Source organism: Dendrobates tinctorius, unplaced genomic scaffold (genome assembly GCF_039654945.1).
Source record: "Dendrobates tinctorius isolate UK_male_01 unplaced genomic scaffold, ASM3965494v1 ptg000151l, whole genome shotgun sequence".
NCBI classification, from domain to species: domain Eukaryota; kingdom Metazoa; phylum Chordata; class Amphibia; order Anura; family Dendrobatidae; genus Dendrobates; species Dendrobates tinctorius.
The window spans coordinates 10561401-10576213 of NW_027361818.1; the positions used below are offsets into that span (position 1 = coordinate 10561401).

The 14813-nt window shown below is 47.2% G+C and overlaps 1 pseudogene; it reads left to right on the forward strand.

Annotated features, from left to right (window-relative positions):
* The first annotated feature begins 5646 nt into the window (after positions 1-5646).
* On the forward strand, positions 5647-6918 carry LOC141050244 (DDB1- and CUL4-associated factor 12 pseudogene; annotated as a pseudogene).
* Positions 6919-14813: the final 7895 nt, after the last annotated feature.

A 14813-nucleotide genomic window follows, 5' to 3' on the forward strand; every position in this document is an offset into this window, starting at 1 on the left:
GCATTTTCCAGAGCGCATGCCCAGAGGAATGAAGTCAGGGAGAAATATAACCCTGAAGTCATTTCTGGCGGACAGAAAAAAAATCTCTCTCTCTCTCGCGGTTCCTTTAACCCCTTTCTGACATCAGACGTACTATCCCGTCCATGGGACCCGGGCCCCTATGCCCATGGACGGGATAGTACGTCTACCGCGATCAGCGGCGCCCACGTGGTGAGCGCCGCTGATCGCGGCCGGGTGTCAGCTGATTATCACAGCTGACACCCGGCACAATGTGTCAGGGGTGGTCACGGACCACCCCCGACACGTTAACCCCTTGCACACCGCGATCAAACAAGATCGCGGTGTACCGGGGGTTAAAGGGAAGCATCGGCAGGGAGGGGGCTCCCTCCGTGCTTCCCTGAGCCCCCCACGGCAGCGCAATGTGCAGCGCTGCTGCGGGGGGCTCCTTTCCTGCAGGCCCCCGAATCCAAGATGGCGACGGGGGCCTTCGGGGGCCTGCAGGAAGCTGGCTTCCTCAGTGCCTGCAAAGCGCAGGCAAGAGGAAGTCTTCTTCAATGCCTGTGACAGATTGCTGATCTGTCACAGTGATCTGTGATGTGACAGATCAGCGATCTGTCACAGGACAGTGATGTCCCACCTGGGACTATTTAATAAAGTTAAAAAAAATTAAAAAAAAGTGTTAAAATATTTTAAAAAAAAACGCCAAATAAATTAGAAAAAAAAAATATATATTCCCCCCAAATAAATCCATTTTTTGGAAATAAAAAAACCCCAAAACAATAAAAGTACACATATTAGGTATCGCCGCGTCCGTAACAACCCGCCCTATAAAACTGTCCCATTAGTTAACCCCTTTAGTGAACCCCTTAAAAAATAAAAATAAAAAACGAAGCAAAAAATAATGATTTATTATCATACCGCCAAACAAAAAGTGTAATAACGCGCGATCAAAAAGACGCATATAAATATCCATGATACTGCTGAAAACGTCATCTTGTCCCGCAAAAAACGAGCTGCCACACAGCATCATCAGCGAAAAAATAAAAAAGTTATAGCTCGCAGAATAAAGCGATGCAAAAATAATTATTTTTTATATAAGATAGTTTTCATTGCATAAAACCGACAAAACATAAAAAAACGACCTAAATGAGGTATCGCTGTAACCGTACTGACCCGAAGAATAAAACCGCTTTATCAATTTTACCGCACGTGGAACGGTGTAAACGCACTCCCCCAAAAGAAATTCATGAAACGCTGGTTTTTGTTCATTCTGTGTCCCGAAAATAGGAATAAAAGCGATCAAAAAATGTCACGTGCCCGAAAATGGTACCAATAAAAACATCAACTCGTCCCGCAAAAAATAAGACCTCACATGACTCGGTGGGTCAAAATACGTAAAAATTATAGCTCTCAATATGTGGCGATGCAAAAACTATTTTTACAATAAAAAGCGTCTTTTAGCATGCGACAGCCGCCAAACATAAAAACCGCCATAAATAGTAAATCAAACCCCCCGTTATCACCCCCTTAGTTAGGGAAAAATAATAAAATTAAAAAAAATGTATTTATTTCCATTTTTCCATTAGGGTTAGGGTTAGGGCTATGGTTAGGGTTAGGGCTGAGATTAGGGTTAGGGGTGTGTTGGGGTTCGGGTTGGAGTTATAATTGGGGGTTTCCACTGTTTGGGCACATCAGGGGCTCTCCAAATGCAACATTGCGTCTGATCTCAATTCCAGCCAATTCTGAGTTGAAAAAGTCAAATGGTGCTCCTTCCTTTCCAAGCTCTGCCATGCACCCAAACAGTGTTTTACCCCCACATGTAGGGTATCAGCCTACTCAGGACAAATTGCAAAACAATTTTTGGGGTCTAATTTCTCCTGTTACCCTTAGGAAAATAAAAAATTGGGGGCAAAAATATCATTTTTGTGGAAAAAAATGATTTTTTTATTTTCACGTCCGAGCGTTATAAACTTCTGTGAAGCACTTGGGGGTTCAAAGTGCTCACCACACATCTAGATAAGTTCCGTGGGGGGTCTAGTGTCCAAAATGGGGTCACTTGTGGGGAGTTTCAATAGTTTAGGTACATCAGGGGCTCTCCAAACGCACATGACACCCGCAGACCATTCCATCAAAGTCTGCATTCCAAAACGTCACTGCTTCCCTTCCGAGCCCCGACGTGTGTCCATACAGTAGTTTTCTCCCACATGTGGGGCGTCAGCGTACTCATGACAAATTGGACAACCACTTTTGGGGTCCAATTTCTCCTGTTACCCTTGGGAAAATGAAAAAATTGGGGACTAATTGATCATGTTTGTGGAAAAAATGCGATTTTTTTTATTTTCATGCCCTGGCATTATAAACTTCTGTGAAGCCCTTGGGGGTTCAAAGTGCTCACCTCACATCTAGATAAGTTCCTTAGGGGGTCTAGTTTTCAAAATGGGGTCATTTGTGGGGGGTTTCCACTGTTTAGGTACATTAGGGGCTCTCCAAAGGCAACATGACACCCGCAGACCATTCCATCAATGTCTGCATTCCAAAACATCACTACTTCCCTTCCGAGCCCTGACGTGTGTCCATACAGTAGTTTTCTCCCACATATGGGATGTCAGCGTACTCAGGACAAATTGGACAACAACTTTTGGGGTTCAATTTCTCCTGTTACCCTTGGGAAAATAAAAAAATTGGGGACTAATTGATCATGTTTGTGGAAAAAATACGATTTTTTATTTTCATGCCCTAACATTATAAACTTCTGTGAAGCCCTTGGGGGTTCAAAGTGCTCACCTCACATCTAGATAAGTTCCTTAGGGGGTCTAGTTTTCAAAATGGGGTCATTTGTGGGTGGTTTCCACTGTTTAGGTACATTAGGGGCTCTCCAAAGGCAACATGACACCCGCAGACCATTCCATCAATGTCTGCATTCCAAAACGTCACTACTTCCCTTCCGAGCCCCGACGTGTGCCCATACAGTAGTTTTCTCCCACATATGGGGTATCAGCATACTCAGGACAAATTGGACAACAACTTTTGGGGTCCAATTTCTCCTGTTACCCTTGGGAAAATAAAAAAATGGTGACTAAAAGATCATGTTTGTGGAAAAAATACGAATTTTTTATTTTCACGCCCGGGCGTTATAAACTTCTGTGAAGCACTGGGGGGTTCAAAGTTCTCACCACACATCTAGATAAGTTTCTTGGGGGATCTAGTTTACAAAATGGTGTCATTTGTGGGGGGTTTCCACTGTTTAGGTACATCAGGGGCTTTCCAAACGCGACATGGTGTCCGATCTCAATTCCAGCCAAAAACGTCAAATGGCGCTGCTTCCCTTCCAAGCTCTGCCATGCGCCCAAATAGTGGTTTACCCCCATATGTGGTATATCAGCGCACTCAGGACAAATTGCACAATAACTTTTAGGGTCCTGTTACCCTTGGGAAAATAAAAATTGGGGTGAAAAGATCATTTTTGTGGAAAAAATATGATTTTTTAATTGTACCGCTGTACGTTATAAACTTCTGTAAAGCCCTTGTGGGTTCAAAGTTCTCACCACATATCTAAATAAGTTCCTTGGGGGGTCTAGTTTCCAAAATGGGGTCACTTGTAGGGGGTTTCCACTGTTTAGGTACATCAGGGACTCTCCAAACGTGACATGGCGTCCGATTTAAATTCCAGCCAATTTTGCATTGAAAAAGTCAAACGGCGCTCCTTCCATTCTGAGCTCTGCCATGCGCCGAAGCAGTCGTTTCCCCCCACAAATCAGGTATCAGCGTACTCAGGACAAATTGCACAATAACTTTTGCAGTCCAATTTCTCCTGTTACCCTTGGTAAAATAAAAAAAATTGAACCTGAAGTACTTTTTTTGTGAAAAAAAGTTAGATGTTCTTTTTTTTTTAAATATTCAAAAAAATTCCTGTGACGCACCTAAAGGGTTAATAAACTTATTGAATGTGGTTTTGAGCACCTTAAGGGGTGCAGTTTTTAGAATGGTGTCACTTTTGGGTATTTTCTATCATATAGACCCCTCAAAGTGGCTTCAAATGTGATGTGGTCCTAAAAATAAAATGGTGTTGTAAAAATGAGAAATCGCTGGTCAACTTTTAACCCTTATAACTTCCTAACAAAAAAAAATTTTGGTTCCAAAATTGTGCTGATGTAAAGTAAACATGTGGGAAATGTTATGTATTAAGTTTTTTGTGTGCCGTATCTCTGTGATTTAAGGGCATAAAAATTCAAAGTTGGAAAATTGCGAAATTTTCAAAATTTTTGCCAAATTTCTGTTTTTTTCACAAATAAACGCAAGTTATTTGAATGAAATTTTACCACTAACATGAAGTACAATATGTCACGAGAAAACAATGTCAGAATCACCGGGATCCATGGAAGCGTTCCAGAGTTATGACCTCATAAAGGTACAGTGGTCAGAATTGTAAAAATTGGCCCGGTCATGAACATGCAAACCACCCTTGGGGGTGAAGGGGTTAAAATTCTTCATTCAGCGGATCCGTCAAAATAACGGTCCGGTGGCATCCGTTCACATCAGTTAGCAACGGATCCGCTTTCCGCCATTTTGACGGATTTTAACTGACACAAAAAAACTGAAGTGTGAAACAGGCCTAAGGCATGTGGAGGAATAATGGCTGCTGTTCCCCTCACAGTGTCATAAACAAGACTATGATGTAACAGGAACAATCCCACAATCCATTGCAAATTAAACTAGAATCTATGCATTAAACGGCCAGCAGGTGGTGCTGTTACCTTACAGTATGAAATATATGAAGGATTAATACACACAAAAATGACTTTCTAGACAGCAATTATATGGCTGGACAGAACACTCCCCGCTTGACGTCAGCCGAAGTCACTATTATGTTTATTTGACGAGAACAGCAGAACAAGTTCCCCTACTGGCCTGAGGAACAATTTGGTGTCGCCTTGTTTTCCTATTTTTACTTCCACCATACGTACGATTCCATCCTTACTTGGGAATGTCTGGGTAATGAGACCTAATGGCCATTCATTTCTTCGAGACTGACAGTCCTTCATTAGTACTATATCGCCAGGCTGAGGTTAGGCTTGCTGGTTTGCCACTTTCTCCTCTGTTGCAGAGTAGGCAGGTACTGCTTTTTCCACTTGTCCCAAAAGGCATTGGAGAGACTCTGTACTTGTCTCCATCGACTCCTGTAACGGTCTTTAACATTAAATTCTCCAGCTGGAGAGCAATTAGGGTCAGTCTTCTGCGTAAGCAGCAGGGCTGGGGTGAGAACAGTTGGGTCATCAGGATCACTGGAAATTGGAGCCAACGGTCTGGCGTTTATGATGGCTGACACTTCGGCCATGAATGTTGTCAAGTTTTTGTGTGTCTGTCTTGCAGATCCCTCCTGTAAGAAGATTGAATCGAGGATTCTCCTTGCGACACATATCATTCTCTCCCATACACCTCCCATGTGTGAAGAATGTGGTGGGTTAAAAGTCCAAGTACACCCATGTACACTTAGGTATTTTTCTACATCATTCATATCCAAGTTGGAAGAGAGTTGCAGTTCTCTTGCTGCTCTGAGTTTCCTCCGAACACTACCTTTTGGTATTGGTCATGGATTGGTTAAACAGTCGATTTCTTTGGCATAGTTTTCCCGTTTACAGCTCAGATAATTAAATTATCTCGGTTCCGCCTCCCGTTATATGACAGATCTTCCAGCGGCCCGGGCGGTCTCCATGCGGGCGCGGGAGCTGTGCGGGCGAGAGCATGACCCGAAGAGCAGCTAGCAGGAAGAGGAGAGCGGCGCCGGGAGCAGGCCCCGGGGAACAGGCTAATTGGGATCCTGTGGCTCATAAGCGCAGGCGGCTTCCTCCAGAGAAGAAGTCTATGGTGTGTTATCTGAAAGCCAGGGAGTTGAAGGCACAGGATGACCCCAGTTACCACCGCCTGTTGCGGGGCTGCGCGGCTCAAGCACTCCCTGGCATCCTGAAGGAGAGGGAGTTCCAGCTTGGAACCCTCAACAAAGTGTTTGCGTCGCAGTGGCTGAACCATCGCCAAGTCGTCTGCGGTACCAAATGCAATACATTATTTGTGGTGGATGTACAGACTGGACAGATTACAAAGATCCCCATCCTAAAAGATCGAGAACCAGCCAATACGACGCCTCAGAGCTGTGGAATCCATGCCATCGAGATCAACCCTTCCCGGACACTGCTGGCTACCGGGGGAGAGAACCCCAACAGTCTGGCAGTGTATCGACTGCCAACCCTGGATCCCGTCTGTGTGGGAGATGAGGGTCACAATGACTGGATATTCTCTATTGCATGGATTAGTGACACCTTGGTTGTGTCAGGCTCCCGTGATGGATCCATGGCTCTTTGGGAGATTAATGACGAGGTGCTGAATGAATGCAACTTCCAGCACAGCCGCTCCCGGGTACCAGTCTATGCTCACATTTACCACAAAGCATTGAAGGACATCCCCAAAGAGAGCAGCAACTCCTCAAACTGCAAGGTCCGCGCCCTGGCATTCAACAGCAGGAAGAAGGAGCTGGGGGCCGTGTCTCTGGATGGTTATTTCCACTTGTGGACCGCAGAATACAGTTTAGCCAAGCTGCTGTCTACAAAGTTACCCTATTGCAGAGAGAACGTCTGTCTTGCCTATGGCCTGGAGTGGTCCGTCTATGCTGTGGGATCACAGGCGCACGTGTCTTTCCTTGATCCTCGGCAGCCTCCTGAGAGCGCCAGGTCCGTGTACTGCAGGGAGCAAGGCAGTGGTATCCGCTCTGTGAGCTTCTATGAGCATATAATCACTGTGGGGACCGGTCAGGGCTCTCTGTTGTTCTACGACATCCGGGCGCAGAGGTTTTTGGAGAAGGATCAACTTTATTCTCATTTGCACAAGGAAAGACTAGAAGCAATGGGATGAAACTGAATGGGAGGAGACACAGATTAGATATTAGAAAAAACTTTTTGACAGTTAGAGTGATCAATGAGTGGAACAGGCTGCCACGAGAAGTGGTGAGTTCTCCTTCAATGGAATTCTTCAAACAGAGGCTGGACAGACATCTGACTGGGATGATTTAGCGAATCCTGCTTTGAGCAGGGGGTTGGACCAGATGGCCCAGGAGGTCCCTTCCAACTCTACGATTCTATGATTCTATGATTCTTCGACTGCTCTAGCTGTAGAGCTGTGTGGACATGTTTACCATGGTGCCAGTGGTCCTCAATGTCTTGAAGTGTAGGTGCTAACTCTGTATGACCGTTCTTACATATCTTCTCCATGAAGGTTAAGAAATGGTCTTTTATCTTTGGTCTACTACAGAAGCTGTGCATGAGGGAGACAAAGTGTTTGTAAACTTGTTCTCTGTTGTTAGGCAAGCGTTGTCTTTGAGACTTGAAGGGCAGAGATGCAATCCAACTCTTCATTTTGTCCTGCACCATTCCTTGCTCCATCATCTCTAGGAACAGTCTATCTTCAAATGACATTGTTATACGATTATCTTCTTTGGTCTTGCGGAAGACCGTACACCCAAGGTGATCTTGGTCGCAATTCTGAATGCAATCATCATTGGCACGACTCGCTAAGATACTTGGTGCTGAAGTGCTGTGTAGCAACTCCTTTATGAAGTAGTGATTTTCACATGGTTGAAGGAGAGATGGACGTCCATTCTCGAGAGTCCTGGTAAACATGTTGTTAACCACTGTCGGTTTGTGTGCATCTCCTAAACAGACCTCTCCTACAATGACCCACCCAAGGTCGAGTCTCTGAGCATATGGAGCATTGTGTGAGCCATTGATCTGTTGTCTAACCTTGTGAACTTGTAGAATATCTCTCCCTAGGAGCAAGATTATTTGAGCCTCTTGGTCAAGGTTAGGAATCAGGCGTTCTATACGCTTCAGATGAGGATGATACGATGCCACTTCAGGTGTAGGTATCTCTGACCTGTTGTCAGGAATCTGGTTACATTCAAATATGGTTGGTAAGGGCAGACGCATTTGGCCATCTATAGACTCGACTACGTAGCCTGTTGCTCTCCTTCCAGCTGTCTCTACTATACCGGCACAAGCTTTCAAAGAGTAGGGGGCACTGGGTCCTCTGACGTTAAAGCTATCAAAGAAGGCAGACTTGGCTAATGACCTGTTACTCTGATCATCTAAAATAGCGTATACTTTGAGGGGGTTGTCCTTAATGTCTGCCGGGTAGACTCTCACTAGGGAAATTTTAGAGCAGGACTTGCCTCCTATGAGGTTTCCACAAACTTCTGTACACTTAGAAGTAATGGCTGGAGTGTCAGTATTTGAGTCATTCAGCTCCCCGCTATGCTCCTGGGGCAAAGCATCCAATGGTGGTCCAGGGTGTAGAACTGAGTTATTTTCGGCGCTGTCACATTCGGTACACCTTGCACTAACCTCACAGTCCCTGGCGAAGTGGGATGTTGAAGAGCAGCATTTGTAGCAGATGTGGTTCTCCTTAAGGAAGGCTTTCCTTTCTTCCAATGACTTTTCTATGAAAGCTCTGCACTTAAGTAAGGAATGTGGCTTCTTATGTAAGGGACACTGCCTGCTTGGGTCCTTGGATTTGTCTTCTTGACCGGAGCTGAACTCTTTGCGAACTGAACCTGTGGAAGAAATGTTAGTTTTGTGGACCTCTACAGTTGTTCTTCGAGGTTTACTAACAGAGTTATTGGCACATGACAGCATGAAATCAAAGCTAGGATTAGAGTTGAGCGACTTTTGTTTTTTTAGGGTCGAGTTTCGTTTCGTGAAACCCGACTTTTCCAAAAGTCGGGTCGAGCAAGATCGGCCGATTATAGGGAAAAGTCGGGGTCGTCCCGAAACACGAAACCCAATGTAAGTCAATGGGGAATAAAAGTCGGCAGTGAGAGGAGGACAGGAAACACACCTACAGTGCCCATTTGAATGCCAAAAGCATCAATTCTTCTTACTTAAGCTTGTCAACCTTAATTAACTTCATAATACAAGTTACACACTGAAAAATGGGGGTTATTTGGCTAAAGTTGTGGGGGGGGGGGCTGGCTCCAGGTTTTCATGTGCCCTGGGCGAAAGAGCGCCCCTTTAACACATACCACAACTCATCATGCTCCGATACGGCAGAGAAATAGCGGTATAGTACAATGAAAAATACTTCACTTTTTACATCTCATGACGAGGCTCATCTATTTCTCCATACAGAATCATTGGTCCCATATAATGTTTGAAACAGTAAATGATGAGCTCCACATAATGCTACAGTATATGTTGGTCCCCATGGATGAAGCTCCACTGTCTTATGGGCCCAAATAATGCTCCAAACATAATGGGCCCCATTTCTAATGCTCTAGTGTACAATGGGCCCTGTAAATGCTGCTCCAGTGTCTGATGTCCACCTTTGGAATGTTCCAGTGTATGGTGGGCCCCATCTATCATTCTCCAGAGTATAGTGCTCCCCAAAAATTGCTGTCCCAACATTGAAAACAATCAAATAAGTCTCCTCGCTAGGGAATCCCTGTACAAGTCTGGACTCCTCGTCGTCCCCATCTTCCATCTCACTGCACAGTATTTCAACCTTGCAAGTGCTGTGATCCTGAGCAAGCAGGGGGGGCCCACTCGTTGGCGACGGCACTGGCACAGGGCCCCTGATAGTACGGTGGTGTGTCTGATGGCGGGTGGGCCGAACCTGCACTTTCATCTGCAGCTTCCTCTTTGTCACCGTGTAAGATGGAACTGTATATGGGAAGGGTAACCTGAGTTTCATCAGGGTCAGATTCAGGCCGTGTAGCGTGCGAGGGGAATGTAGTGGTCTGGGTCAATGTACCAGCAGATTCATCGAGCAGTGGCTGGGCATCAGTGCACTTGTGTCGCCCCCAGGAGTACGGTCGCCACAGTGGCATTACCTTCCTCCTAGGGAGTGTGATGTCATGCTTGGGAGCAACGAAGGATCTCTCTAGCAGGTTAACTGATTGGGCGGCGTTATTCCCACGAGTCATGACCCTCCAAACAGCGTTCATGAAGGCAAAGTGTTTGTTTTACGTGGGCTGTATGGTTGCAAAGCTGAACCTTAAAGGAATGTCCAGAAGGGCACCACCAGGAGTGGAGCCTACGGTTAAATTCGACTCCACCTGGGAAACCTCAACCATGCCAGCTACAGAACAGATGCACACATTGCAAGCTTAATTCCGTTAACGAACGAGACTCCGTCGTCCCGCGGTCCGAGTCCAGCTTACTAGAGGGACACGTGAGGCTCTGGCACATGAGATTGGCCAATAACTGGTGTGTCATGCCCTTACATGTCCGTGGCTGCATGTGCGCTACACTGAAAAGGCCAGCGTTTGTCGCTTACAGGTGCAGATAACCCGCTGAACAACATTAGTGATGGGGATCACTGATTACAATTACTACCCGCGAACGATGATTTCCCAGTAAGTGCAGGTCAACCGCAGTTCCGGAATTAGGCCTAACCGTCATTCCTGAAAAAATGAAAAACTTACGTGTGCAAACCACAGGTGCTGTAGCTTGCTTAACAGCTCACCAGCCGTTCTCACACCCAGTATGGATTACACGTGATTGCACAAAGGTGAGAAAGGGTACCGTATCCCCGGATAACATGTATGGATAGCGTACACATTCAAAAGATATGTCTATACATCAGGAGGCAGGCTCAGACAGTGTTAGGCCCAGTATGGCTTGCACGTGATTGCACAAAGGTGAGAAAGGGTACCGTATCCCCGGATAACATGTATGGATAGCGTACACATTCAAAATATATGTCTATACATCAGGAGGCAGGCTCAGGCGGTGTTAGGCCCAGTATGGCTTGCACGTGATTGCACAAAGGTGAGAAAGGGTACCGTTTCCCCAGATAACATGTATGGATAGCGTACACATTCAAAATATATGTCTATACATCAGGAGGCAGGCTCAGACGGTGTTAGGCCCAGTATGGATTGCACGTGATTGCACAAAGGTGAGAAAGGGTACCGTATCCCCGGATAACATGTATGGATAGCGTACACATTCAAAATATATGTCTATACATCAGGAGGCAGGCTCAGACGGTGTTAGGCCCAGTATGGATTGCACGTGATTGCACAAAGGTGAGAAAGGGTACCGTATCCCCGGATAACATGTATGGATAGCGTACACATTCAAAATATATGTCTATACATCAGGAGGCAGGCTCAGACGGTGTCAGGCACAGTATGGATTTGACGGCCCAGACTACACAGCGGAGGAGCAGGGAGAGGTAAACATTGCAAATGCTGTGGCCCTGCCCAAGCAAGGGGGGCCCACTCGTGGGCGTCGGTACTGGCACTGGGCCCCTCATAGTACGGCGGTGTGTCTGACGGTGGGTGTGCACCACCACCGTCAGAGACACTTGATTGCACTATGAGGGACCCTGTGCCAGTGCCCGCGCCCAAGAGTCGGCCTACCCACCTGTCCAGGGCAACGGCACTCGCACGGTGTCGTGCTCTAGGTGGTGACCCCGGCCATGGGGGGGGAGGCAGCACAGTTAGGGAGTTTTAGAAAGTGGCATATGTTGATGTTGGACATTCAGCTGATGCAAAAGGCGAAATAGGTCAAGTCCCAGGAAGAGGTGGACCAAAGCAAGCCATTTTTCTGTCACCCTATGTGTCATCAGGGGAAGGTGGGACAAAATTCTTGGAAACCCATGCATGGTTCATTTTAATGAAGGTTAGATCATCCACATTTTGGGTTGACAGACGGGTCCTTTTTTCTGTCAGGATTGATCCAGCTGCACTGAAGACTCTTTCCGATAGCACACTTGCAGCTGGGCAAGCGAGCTCCTGTAAGGCATATTGTGCCAATTCAGGCCAGGTGTCCAGTTTAGCGGCCCAATAGTCAAAGGGGAATGACCTGTGTGGGAGAACATCGATATGGGAGGAAAAGTAGTTTGTAACCATAGTTGACAACTGCTGTCTCCTGTCACTTTCCATCAATGCAGTATTACCAGTTGTGTGAGCAGTACTTGAAAAATCAGTCCACAACATTGTCATGAAACCCCTGTCTCCAATGCCACTTCTGCTGTGTGCACCATGAACACCTCTGCCAAGCTGCCCCCAGCCTGTACGGCTCGTGTGAGAACCATCACCGCTGCTGTGTGCTGGGAATGCCTCAAGCAACCGATTTACTAGAGTTGCTTGTTTATTAGCCAATATTAGGTCAAGGTTCTCCTGTGGCATGATGTTTTGTAATTTGCCTTTATAGCGTGGATCCAGGATGCTGGCCAACCAGTAGTCGTCATCGTTCATCATTTTGGCAATGCGGGGGTCCCTTTTTAGGATCTGCAAGGCATAATCTGACATGTGGGCCAATGTTCCCGGTGTCAATGATGCACTGCGAGTGCTGGTTGGAGGAGCACTTTCTGGCAAATCCACATCCCTCCAGTCACGCACAAACCCTGTACCAGACCTTGCCACGCCAACATTTTCACTTGCCCCACGAGATGCATCCTCCTCCCCTAAGTAATCATCCCCATCATCATCCTCCTCCTCCTCTTCTTCCTCCACCTCGTCCAGGAGAGGTCCCTGAGCAGACAATGGCTGAATGTCATCAAGGATTCCCTCCTCGTCAACATTGGCTGCAGACGCCTGCTCCTTAAGGTGCGTCAAAGTTTGCATGAGCAGACGCATAAGTGGGATGCTCATGCTTAGGATGGCGTCGTCTGCGCTTACCAGCCGTGTGCATTCCTCAAAACACTGAAGGACTTTACAGAGGTCTTTCAGCTTCGACCACTGCACACCTATCAACTCCATGTCTGCTCTCAAAGTGCCTGGCCGTGTATCCTCCCACAAATGCATTATGGCCTGCCTCTGCTCGCACAGCCGCTCCACCATGTGCAGGGTGGAGTTCCACATGTTGCAATGTCGATAATGAGGCGGTGGTTGGGAAGGTGGAGCAATCGCTGCAGCTTCTGCATACAAACGGAGTGTACAGGCGACCGGCGGATGTGCGCGCACAGTCTTCGCACCTTCTGGAGCAGGGCTGTTAACTCCGGATAATTTTTGAGGAAGCACTGCACCACCAGGTTCAAGGTGTGAGCCAAGCAAGGTATATGGCTGAGTTTTGAAAGGGCTATGGCTGCCACAAAATTACGGCCGTTATCACTAACTACCTTGCCTGCCTCAAGATGTAGACTGCCCAGCCATAACTCAGTTTGTCGCTTCAAGTACTCGGCCAGCACCTCGGCGGTGTGTCTGTTGCCCAAACACATCATCTGCAACACAGCCTGCTGACGCTTTCCACTAGCTGCTCGATAGGGGGACACATCGTGTGCAACAGTGGCAGCTGCAGATGGAGTGCTCGTACGACTGCGCTCTGTGGACGAGCTTTCACTTCTGGAGGAGGAGGAGGAGGAGGGTCGAACGCCTACAGCCAACTGTTTCCTATACCGTGGGCTAGGCAGCACTGTCCCACCACCGCTGTCCCCTGTGGACCCTGCATCCACCACATTAACCCAGTGCGCAGTGATGGACACGTAACGGCCCTGGCCATGCCGACTGGACCATGCATCAGTTGTGAGGTGCACCTTTCCGCTCACTGACTGCTTGAGTGCATGGACAATGCGGTCTTTCACATGATGGTGGAGGGCTGGGATGGCTTTGCGAGAGAAGAAGTGGCGACTGGGTAGGTCATAGCGTGGTACTGCATAGGCCATGAGTTCGCGGAAAGCTGTGCTTTCCACCAACTGAAAGGGCATCATCTCAAACGAGATTAGTTTGGCAATGTGGGCGTTCAAACCCAGTGTAAGCGGATGAGAGACTGAGTACTTTCTTGACCTACTCATAGTGTCTGGGAGGGTGAGCTGGACTTGAGAGCTGCATATGGTGGAAGTAGCGGTGGACAGGGCGGACTGAGAGAGGGTTGATGATGGTGATGGAGTTGGTGTTCTTTCTGATGGCCTAGAATCAGTCTTTCGTTGATATAACAGTGGGATTCCCTGACTGCTGTGGCCTTGCAACGACACCTCAACATTTGCTGCTGTGCTAACCGGTGGGCTTACAGTGGGGGAAACAATGTAGCGTTGCTGACTACCTTCGTTGTGATCAGTTGCACATGTGGCACTTGAGGTTTGGTGTTGTGTCCACGCTTGCAAGTGCATGCTGGTTAAATGTCTAAGCATGCAACTGGTATTCAAATTTTTCAGATTTTTCCCTCGGCAAAAGGTCTTTGCGCACTTCTTACAGATAACCTTGGCCTGATCATGAGGATTTTGTTCAAAAAAGTGCCACACTGCACTCTTCCTACTTTGGCAGACATTTTGCGGCCTAGCACGCTGTGATCTTTTGACCCTCTGGACAAGCTGTCCAGCAACTCTTTTGATGTTTGGAACCTGTCTTTGGAGTGCTCCGGGCCTGCCAGATAACAGCTGTTGCGATGTCGATGTCTGCTGTGGATGCTCCTCATCTGAGCTATTGGAAGCAGCACCCTCTTCCCCCAATGGATGCCAATCTGGGTCAACAACTGGGTCATCCATCACCTCCTCTTCTATGTCATGTGCACCTTCCTCTGTGTCACCGTGTATGGTGGTATAGTGTGCGGGAAGGGTCACCTGAGTCTCATCAGGGTCAGAATCTGGCTCTGTACACTGCGAGGACAATGTAGTGCTCTGAGTGAATGTACCAGCAGAATCATCCATCAGCGGCTGTGCATCAGTGCACTCCATGTCAGATTCATCTTGGCCTGGGTAATTCACCATTTGACTTGATAATCCAGGCATGGTATGTGAAAACAGCTCCATGGAGTAATCAGTAGTATGGCCTGCGTCATCCTTCAATCTTGTTTGGGGTGAAGGACACAAGGAAAGGTGTGGTTCAT